At 46.6% G+C, this 10134-nt stretch overlaps 1 long non-coding RNA gene across 1 annotated transcript; it reads right to left on the bottom strand.

Moving 5' to 3' along the window:
- Positions 1-7713: 7713 nt before the first annotated feature.
- On the bottom strand, positions 7714-8774 carry LOC119961717. The gene is made up of 2 exons (XR_005459727.1): positions 8695-8774; positions 7714-8395 (listed from the first exon to the last, which is right to left on the bottom strand). It is a non-coding gene; the product is annotated as an uncharacterized LOC119961717 (long non-coding RNA).
- Between the last annotated feature and the right edge of the window lie 1360 nt (positions 8775-10134).

The raw sequence follows: 10134 nt of genomic DNA, 5'->3' as shown, positions 1-10134 counted from the left end.
GGAGGGGAAAGCGGGATTGGGCTATTGAGTTGGATGATAAGCCATGATCATAATGAATGGCGGAGCAGGTGTGAAGGACCAACAGGTCTCTTCCTGCTCCTATTTTCTATGTAATCCCTTCCCACACTAAGAGCAGGTGAATGACCTCGCCCCAGTGTGAACTCGCTGGTGTGTCTGCAGACTGGATAACTGTGAGAATCCATTCCCACAGAGGGAACAGATAAATGGTTTCTCCCCAGTATGAACTCGCTCGTGTTTCAGCAGGTTGGACGAATTAACAAATCCCTTCCCACACTGAGAGCAGGTGAACGGCCTCTCCCCAGAGTGAACTCGCTGGTGTGTCTGCAGGTTTGACGGATTACTGAATCCCTTCCCACACTGAGAGCAGGTGAATGGCCTCTCCCCAGTGTGAACTCGCTGGTGTTTCTGCAGGCTGGATAACTGCGTGAATCCATTCCCACAGAGGGAGCAGTTAAATGGTTTCTCCCCGGTGTGAACTCGCTGATGTGTCCGCAGGTTGGACGAATTAATGAATCCCTTCCCACACTGAGAACAAGTATATGGCCTCTCCCTGGTGTGAACTCGCTGGTGTGACAGCAGGGTGGATAACTGTGTGAATCCATTTCCACAATGGGAGCAAGTGAATGGTTTCTCCCCAGTGTGAACTCGCTGGTGTCTCTGCAGGGTGGCTGAGTCACTGAATGCTTTCCCACACTGAGAGCAGGTGAATGGCCTCTCCCCAGTGTGAACTCGCTGATGTGTCTGGAGGGTGGATAACTGTGCAAATCCATTCCCACAATGGGAGCAAGTGAATGGTTTCTCCCCAGTGTGAACTCGCTGGTGTCTCTGCAGTGTGGCTGAGTCACTGAATGCTTTCCCACACTGAGAACAGGTGAATGGCCTCTCCCCAGTGTGAACTCGCTGGTGTGCCTGCAGGGTGGATAACCGAGTGAAACACTTCTCACAGTGAGAGCAGGTGAACGGCCTCTCTCCAGTGTGAATGCGTCGATGAGTCTCCAGCTCAGATGGAAATCCGTATCCCTTCCCACAGTCCCCACATTTCCACGGTTTCTCCATGTTTTGGGTCTCCTCGTGAATCTCCAGATTGGACAATCAGTGGAAGCCTTGCCCCGTATCCTCCACACACAACATGTGCACTGTCTCTCCTCACTGTGAATGGTGTGATGTTTTTTCAGGCTGTGTAACTGGTTTAAGCTCTTTCCACAGTCAGTTCACTGGAACACTCTCACTCGGGTGTGTGTTGTGTGGGTCAGGTGCTTTTCCAGTCACTCACGTTTAAAATATTTTGAAGCCGACAGATCGGACAAATATTTCTCCTTCTCACCGATGATATTCAGAGCCCAAAAATATTCAGATCAGAAGAAATCGAGTGAGTTTGTCGCATCGAGACGTGATCGTTGAGATTTCTGTCTATAATTCCTCCTTTTCCAATATCCTTTAAAAACAATTTACAAAAGTCATCATTGTTAGTACAGGATAAAAATTCAGAACGGACAATTCTATTTCCTGTAGAACATTATTTCCTCTGTCTTCGAGCTTCTGGGTTGCTGTAGAATAAAGGAGGCAAGAGTTCTGCTTCTCCACAAAACACCTTTTTTTCTTTGATCCAACTTCACACACAATCAAACCTGGGACCCAGGGGCTGTGATGCAATTGTGCTAACCACTATGCTACCGTACTGCCCCACAGTAATGCTCGTATTCAAAACATTGTCTTGCATCTTTAACTTTGTCTATATATATATATATATATATATATGTTTCTGGAACATACCTCTTCATTCACCTGAGGAAGGAGCCGTGCTCCGAAAGCTCGTGTTTGAAACAAACCTGTTGGGCTTTAACCTGGTGATGTAAGATTTCTTACTGTGCTCACCCCAGTCCAACACCGGCATCACCACATCATGACTCACCATCATGACTTGGAGATATATCACTGTTCCTTCACGATCTGGAAGAGGAGGCAAATGTAGGAGGCTTCACTGTAAAGCATTCACTGGGGTCCAGTTATCTGTATTGGGCAAGATCTACGTTTCCTGTGGGGTGGGATGGGTGAAGTGATAACCTCTATATAGTTTTTTGACATTTTCTGATAAAATCTGTTTTTCTGTGTGGGGATTAAGGGAGATTTTCTTTTTGAAGCACAATGTAGATCTATGGGGAGGGGAAGAGAGAGAGAAAGATTAATAAGACAGTGAAATCTGGAGAATAGGATTGGCTTCCTTTTCTTTCCATCTTTGCCACCGCTTTGCATCATCAAGTAGACATTGGGACTCAAAGACTAATCCAGTTTGATGGACAAGTTGTCTCCATTCTGAAGAATGGGGAACAAGCCCCTCCCACTCATTGAAACATCGCCCCGACAAAAGATGAGAAACACGCATGCGCCCTGATGCACATCCAATAAAGATGGCGGTCGTTAAACCGAGTCGAAATGAGGAGCTGCAGCTCCGCCCGGTACAAACGGGGTCCAGAAAACGCTTTACCGAGGATTGCAGCTCACAACAGCTTCACACAACATTTCCGCCCACCCCCGCGATCTCTCGCTCCCTCCATGTTGTTAAACGCCCCGAACGAATTTCCGATCTGAAGACACAGCCCTTCTCCTTCGCCATTACCCACATTGCGCATGCTCCAATCACAGCGGGCCCCGCCCCTCATTCATTCCGATTGGTTGGAGGACCTGCCGCTCCCGGTCATCCTCCAGACCCGCCTCTCCTCTTCCTATTGGTCCGGAGCTGCCGTCAATCACCCGGGCATTGTGACGGTTCCAGATGGTGAGAGCGGCCACAGGCTCAGGCTGACTCGCTGATTGTCCAATAATAACAGTGAGAGTCTCAGTGGGACAATCAGACAATAATAGTGGAGATGGGGCCCAGAGGAGAAACAGCAAAAGGGGCCTCACGGTAGCATGGTGGTTAGCATCAATGCTTCACAGCTCCAGGGTCCCAGGTTCGATTCCCGGCTGGGTCACTGTCTGTGTGGAGTCTGCACGTCCTCCCCGTGTGTGCGTGGGTTTCCTCCGGGTGCTCCGGTTTCCTCCCACAGTCCAAAGATGTGCGGGTTAGGTGGATTGGCCATGCTAAATTGCCCGTAGTGTAAGGTTAATTGGGGGATTGTTGGGTTACGGGTTACGGGTATACGGGTTACGTGGGTTTAAGTAGGGTGATCATTGCTCAGCACAACATCGAGGGCCGAAGGGCCTGTTCTGTTCTGTTCTGTTCTGTTCTGTGCTGTACTGTTCTATGTTCTATTCACTCACTTTGAGACGAACACTGTCTGTTCTCAGAGTCAGACTGCAGTGTGTGTGAGTGAACATATCATTGGATCCAATGTAGAATCATAGAATCCCCTCAGTGCAGAAGGAGGACATTCGGCCCATCGAATCTGCAACGACCCTATGAAATATCACCCTACCCTACCCTCATGGCCAATCTAGGGCGGCATGTTAGCACAGTCCAAAGATGTGCAGGTTAGGTGGATTGGCCATGATAAATTGCCCTTAGTGTCCAAAATTGCCCTTATGTGGGGTTATGGGGATAGGGTGGAGGTATTGACCTTGGGTAGGGTGCTCTTTCCAAGAGCCGGTGCAGACTCGATGGGCTGAATGGCCTCCTTCTGCACTGTAAATTCTATCTATGATACAGTGGGTAGCACTGTTGCTTCCCAGATCCAGATCCAGGGTCCCAGATAATAACTCTGGCCCTGTTGTCACTGTTATTAGACAATAACCTGCCTGTCATTCCAATTCCGGTGGGTGTTACTCTGTTACTGTTGTCATTAGACAACAGTAGGAGGGCAAGATGCAAGGTAGAAATGATATTTTGATGTTTCTGTGTTATAGTCAGTGTCACTGGGAGGTGTGTGATAAAATAGGAATGGAAACATCATGACAGAGGCACGTGTGTTCTACCCAAGGTGATAGCAACGTGGGCAGCACGGTAGCATAGTGCAGTAGCACAATTGCTTCACAGCTCCAGGGTCCCAGGTTCGATTCCCGGCTTGGGCCACTGTCTATGCGGAGTCTGCACATTCTCCCCGTGTGTACGTGGGTTTTCTCTGGGTGCTCCAGTTTCCTCCCACAGTCCAAACATGTGCAGGTTAGGTGGATTGGCCATGCTAAATTGCCCTTAGTGTTCAAAATTGCCCTTGGTGTTGGGTCGGGTTCTCGGGTTATGGGGATAGGGTGGAGGTGTGGGCTTGGGTAGGGTGCTCTTTCAAAGAGCCAGTGCAGACTCGATGGGCTGAATGGCCTCCTTCTGCACTGTAAATTCTATGAAATTTATGAGACATGGGGAACTCCAGAGATTTCTGGTATCTGAGGTGCATCTGTAGAGGAAGTGAAATCATTACAGTCACACAGGAAATATATCTGACAGCTAAAACCAAAGTTTCATCCTTCTCTTTGAGACACATTGTGATTGAAAATATCAAATGTTAAAACATCAGGAGAGGAAAATTCAGACTGTCACAAAAGGCATCATTGCTACCTCACAGCACCATGGACCCTGGTTCAATTGCAGCCTTGGGTGACTGTCTGTGTGGAGTTTGCACTTTCTCCCAGTGTCTGCATGGGTTTCCTACCACCATTCAAAGATTTGCAACTTAGGTGGATTGGCCATGATCAACCTCCCCTTCATGTCCAAAAATGCATTGGTTAGGTGGGGTTACAGGGATAGGGTGGGGGTGGGCCTAGGTGTAGAACATAGAACAGTACAGCACAGAACAGGCCCTTCGGCCCTCGATGTTGTGCCGAGCAATGATCACCCTACTCAAACCCACGTATCCACCCTATACCCGTAACCCAACAACCCCCCCATTAACCTTACACTACGGGCAATTTAGCATGGCCAATCCACCTAACCCGCACATCTTTGGACTGTGGGAGGAAACCGGAGCACCCGGAGGACTCCATGGGCCGAATGGACTCCTTTTGCACTGATTCTATGAGTGAACTGTCAAATTCATTTGATTCACTGCCAATTTACCCTCTACAAGTGTTACTCCCTTTGAAAGTTACTGTGAAATCTGCTTCCAGCAGCCTGTCAGTGTGAATTCCAGATCACATCACATCACTGTGTTAAAAACAATTCTCATCATCACCCCCTTGGGTTCTGTTGTCAAATATCTTCAATCTCTGTGTCCTCTGGTTACAAACCCTCCTGCTCTTGGGAAACAGTTTCTCCCCATCGACACTATCACAAATCCTTCCTCATTTTAAACACCTCTATTAAATCTCCCCTTCACCTTCCCTGATCTCACAGGGACAATCCCGGTTTCTCCTGCTCTGAGTCACAGGGACTCGAAACGTTAACTCTGTTTCTCTCAGGGCAGCACGGTGGCCTAGTGGTTAGCACAACCGCCTCACGGCGCTGAGGTCCCAGGTTCGATCCCGGCTCTGGGTTACTGACTGTGTGGAGTTTGAACGTTCTCCCTGTGTCTGCGTGGGTTTCGCCCCCACAACACAAAAATGTGCAGAGTAGGTGGATTGGCCACGCTAAATTGCCCCTTAATAGAAAAAATAATTGGGTAATCTAAATTTATAAAAAAAAACTCTGTTTCTCTCAATACCGATGCTGCCAGAACTGCTGAGTTTTTCCAACATTTACTGATTTTCTCCCTCTTTCTGTCTTTAATCCATTACAACTGTTCATGAAATTCAACACCTCAGTTAAATAGGAACATACAGACATCGAGAGATAGAGATACAGAGGAAAAAAGAGACAGAAGAACTGTGAGAAAAACTGAGATTTTAAACAGCAGAAAGATGAGGTGGCGAGAGATAAAAGCTGAGAAATAGAGGAAACAAGTAACACAGAAAGAATGATATAAAATATAAGGGAGCAGGTTATCAGTTCCCAGCTACAGAGAGCAGAGGGAACTCAGTGACTGATTCACAGACACAGCCGGTTCTGTCCGGGAATGGAGACTCTGAACAGAAATAACCGGCTCATTTGTAAATGTCACCACAATGTGATCTGTGTGACTCTGCCCTGACTCTGTGGACAGATATAGGCTGCATTGATAGATGTTCTCACCAGATTGTGGTCCCTGGATTTATTTTCTGCTCAGAAGTGAGATGTGCGGTTTGGAACCGGCAGCAGAGAAACAGGAAGTTGTGTTTCCTGAGAATGAAACAACAGGCGTCAGTTTCATGTTATCACCGTGAACAGTCTTCCTGCCTGTGAGGGTGAACTCACTCTGACAGCATCAAGAACACCCACACAGATTGCTGCCGGCCTCAGCATTACATTCACCTCCATTCCCATTTTAAACATTAAAATATGAGGTTATTTAGATTTTTAACATATTTACTGAATTGGAAGATGGACTGAGGATATCACTGGGAGAAATGAGGGGACATTATAGAAACTTAAATTTTCCTCAAAGTAGGTTATTAGAAAATAGGAGATTAAAAGTGAGTCAGTGCCAATCAGAGAGAGAGAGAAAGTGAGAGGAAGAGAGAGAAAATATTGAGTCTCCATAAATGAGATGTTCACTCAGAAAGCGGAGAGGTTCAGTGTGTTCGGTGCTTCTTCAGAGAGAGATAATGAGAGAGAGAAAAGTTTAGTGAATTTAGGCGCTCTGTAAATATAAAGGTGAACAGAGAGAGTGTCAGAGAGAAAGATATAGAGGTGGGAGGTATGTGAAATGAGTGAGTGTGAGAGTGGAGAGAGGTTAAGTGAGAATCTGAGAGAGAAGAGAGATGTTCAGTGAATGAGAGACAGGAGAGCAGGTTCACATACCCGAGGATATCTTGTGTTGTCCTATTATGTATTTTCTTGAATTTTGTTTAATTTCCTTTTCTACCATGTACTGAATGATCTGTTGAGCTGCTTGCAGAAAAATACTTTTCACTGTACCTCGGTACACGTGACAATAAACAAATCCAATCCAATCACTGAGAATGATCAGAATAAGGAGACCACCCAGAAAACAGCCAAGAGGAATCTTCAGCTGAACACATCACTCAGTCTTCAAGGGACAGTCGGGGCTCTGACACTGCTCAGCATCCAGTTAAAGGGGCAGACACAGCTTCACCCTTTTCTCTGTTATGTTTCTGATTGTTAAAGGCTGGTAGGGCTGAGGTTTATTTATAAGGACAGAATGTGGGAATCACACATCAGTAAAACTGGGAGTTCTTGGACACACACTGGAGCTTCTTCTTTATCCAAGAATCAAACTATTGTCTAATTGTCCCAGCAGTTAACAGCTGCTATTTTAACGCAGACTTCAACCAATCTATTTTCAGTAGGTTTCTATTCAATTAATTCATTGTGACTGTCACACAAACTTAAACTAGCTGTTTTACATTCAATCAAGAACATCACAGTTTTCCACTAATCTCTGATTTGACATCACGTTTCCAGCATTCACCATTGTTCGTCCTGATTCGAAACACAATTGTAAAGGAGTTTCTGTTCTATGTCCAGGAGCTCTGAGATATGGAAGAGAGTGATTGGGACACATTTCTTACACACCTCAGGATTAACCCACACGGGTACTTTGCTGACAGTGAAGAGAGATGAGAAAGGGCAAAGTGTCATTTGTCCCTCTCAGTGTGACCCTGAAGGACTGTGTCCAGGCTGAAGTTCTGTTCCTGCTGTGTGATCCTCCCCCAGATTGTCCTTTCTGAGCTCCAGGCAGGTGATGTTAAACACTCAGGTGGGAAAGATAAAAATCTGCAACAACGTTTTAAACAAAGTTGATTTATTTCACATTTATTCAGAATAATAAACCTCATCAGCAGATTAAGACTGTCAGAGTGAACATTATTCAGTCCTGTACACGGCTAACAGCATCAATAAGGGTATAATCTAAACCTTGTCGTCACTTGTGAACTCGCTGGTGTGTTAGCAGGTGGGATGACTGAGTAAATCTCTTTCCACAGACATAACAGTTGGATGGCCTCTCCTCAGTGTGAACTCGCTGGTGTGTCAGAAGAGTGAATCCCTTCCCACAAATGGAGCAGCTGAATGGTCTCTCCCCAGTGTGACTGTGCCGATGAATTTCCAGTTGTGATGGGTAACTAAATCCCTTCCCACAGTCTGCACATTTCCACTGTTTCTCCATGGTGAGAGTGTCTCTCCCGGTTGAAGCCTTGTCCACACACAAAACATGTGTATAATTTCTCCCTGCAGTGAATGGTGCGATACTTTTTTTGAGGATGTGTAACTGGTTAAAGCTCTCTCCACAGTTAGTCCATTGGAACACTCGGGTGCTTTTGCTGTCACACTGCTGAAACAGAACAAACATTTCTCACTCCAAATTCAAAGACTGATCATATTCAGCTCCTAATGAAAAGAGTGGCTGTCAGGTTTCGCTGTGATGTTTGGTTTGAGTTTTCTGTCGGCCAATTCTCCACTTCTAATATCCTGTAAAAGGAGTTTACAAAAGCCATCACTGTCAGTCCAAGATAGAAATTCTGATCAAGCAATTCTAGTTTCTCTGGAACATTTTTTCCTCTCTTGTTCCCCCAAAGCTGTAAATCCTGGTCCCACACACTCCTTCCTCCCTGGGCTGAAATCCAAACCCATCTCACCATCTGCACCATTTCTTTCCTCCACTCCCAGTTTTCTCCCTCCCTCTCCTCTGCCTGGGTTCAGTTCTCCAGCTCCTGTCTGCAGACTGACAATAAAACCAATGGGTCTTATTGGGGGGTTTGGGTTCTCACCATTGTCCCCGCTCGCGGCGGCTCTCATTCAACCTCTGGGAGCCGCACTCACTCTCACTGCGGCTGCGCTCAGCCCGGAGCAGCACCGCGCGTGCTCCTCACAGAGAGGAGACTTTCGGGGGCGGGGCAACTGGCGCCTGCGCGTTCTGGCTCCTGTGATGGAGATAGGGCGTATTCTTCCGCGCCCGGAATTCTGGGTACACATATCCTCTATTATTCAGATCGGCTCCTGTTAACGGCTGTCATCTGTTTAGGGGGCGATATGCCGCAGGGCGCCTGCGCGTCCGCCATCTTTCTCTGCGGAAATGTGCAGCAGAGCGCATGCGCGGGCATCCAGGAACCGGAAACCAGAAGAGAGAATCTGCTGAATTTCTCTCCAGGACTAAGAGTGAAATTCCTTTGGAAATTCCTTTAGAAAGAGGAGGATTTGCCAACGGGAACTTCAAATCAAACATCACATCATCATCTGATTGAGTTACTCGATTCACCAGGACAGGAATATCATTGGGAGGTAAAATGGTTTGTCTGTTCTGACTGAGGACAAAGATTTCAGATATCAGAGTGACTGGGAAACTTTTAATGACCATTCCTGATTACATTTCATACTAATTACACCGATCACATTGGAGACGTTAAATAATTTGCTGTTATACTGTTGTATGTATGCAGGTAAATTTTTAAATTACCGCATTAGCATACTTAGATCATAGAATTTACAGTGCAGAAGGAGGCCATTCGGCCCATCGAGTCTGCACCGACTCCTGGAAAGAGCACCCTACCCGAGGTTAACACCTTCACCCTATCCCCATAACCCAGTGACCCCACCCAACACTAAGGGCAATTTTGGACACTAAGGGCAATTTATCATGGCCAATCCACCTAACCTGCACATCTTTGGACTGTGGGAGGAAACCGGAGCACCTGGAGGAAACCCACGCACACATGGGGAGGATGTGCAGACTCTGCACAGAATCGAAGCCGGAATCGAACCTGGAACCTTGGAGCTGTGAAGCGATTGTGATATCCACAATGCTACTGTTCTGCCCTACACTTGGCAGGTAGGTAAAGTGGGCAAACTGCTGACCTTGTTAGTAATGAGAGCTACTATCCCGGATTTTATCAAAGTTTGTTGTTCATGTTGCATTTCATTCAGCTCATTGTGGCTACAAAGTAGGTATTCAGCCCCATCTCAATTTCCAGATTGTGAGGGCAGCACGGTGGTGCAGTGGGTTAGCCCTGCTGCCTCACGGCGCCGAGGACTGAGGTTCGATCCCGGCTCTGGGTCACTGTCCGTGTGGAGTTTGCACATTCTCCCCGTGTTTGTGTGGGTTTTGACCCACCACCCAAAGATAGGTGGATTGGCCATGCTAAATTGCCCCTTAATTGGAAAAAATTAATTGGGTACTCTAAATTTATATTTTAAAAAATTCCAGATTGTGC

Source organism: Scyliorhinus canicula, unplaced genomic scaffold (assembly GCF_902713615.1).
Source record: "Scyliorhinus canicula unplaced genomic scaffold, sScyCan1.1, whole genome shotgun sequence".
Taxonomy (NCBI): Eukaryota; Metazoa; Chordata; class Chondrichthyes; order Carcharhiniformes; family Scyliorhinidae; genus Scyliorhinus; species Scyliorhinus canicula.
This window is presented reverse-complemented; position numbering and strand designations above follow the sequence as displayed.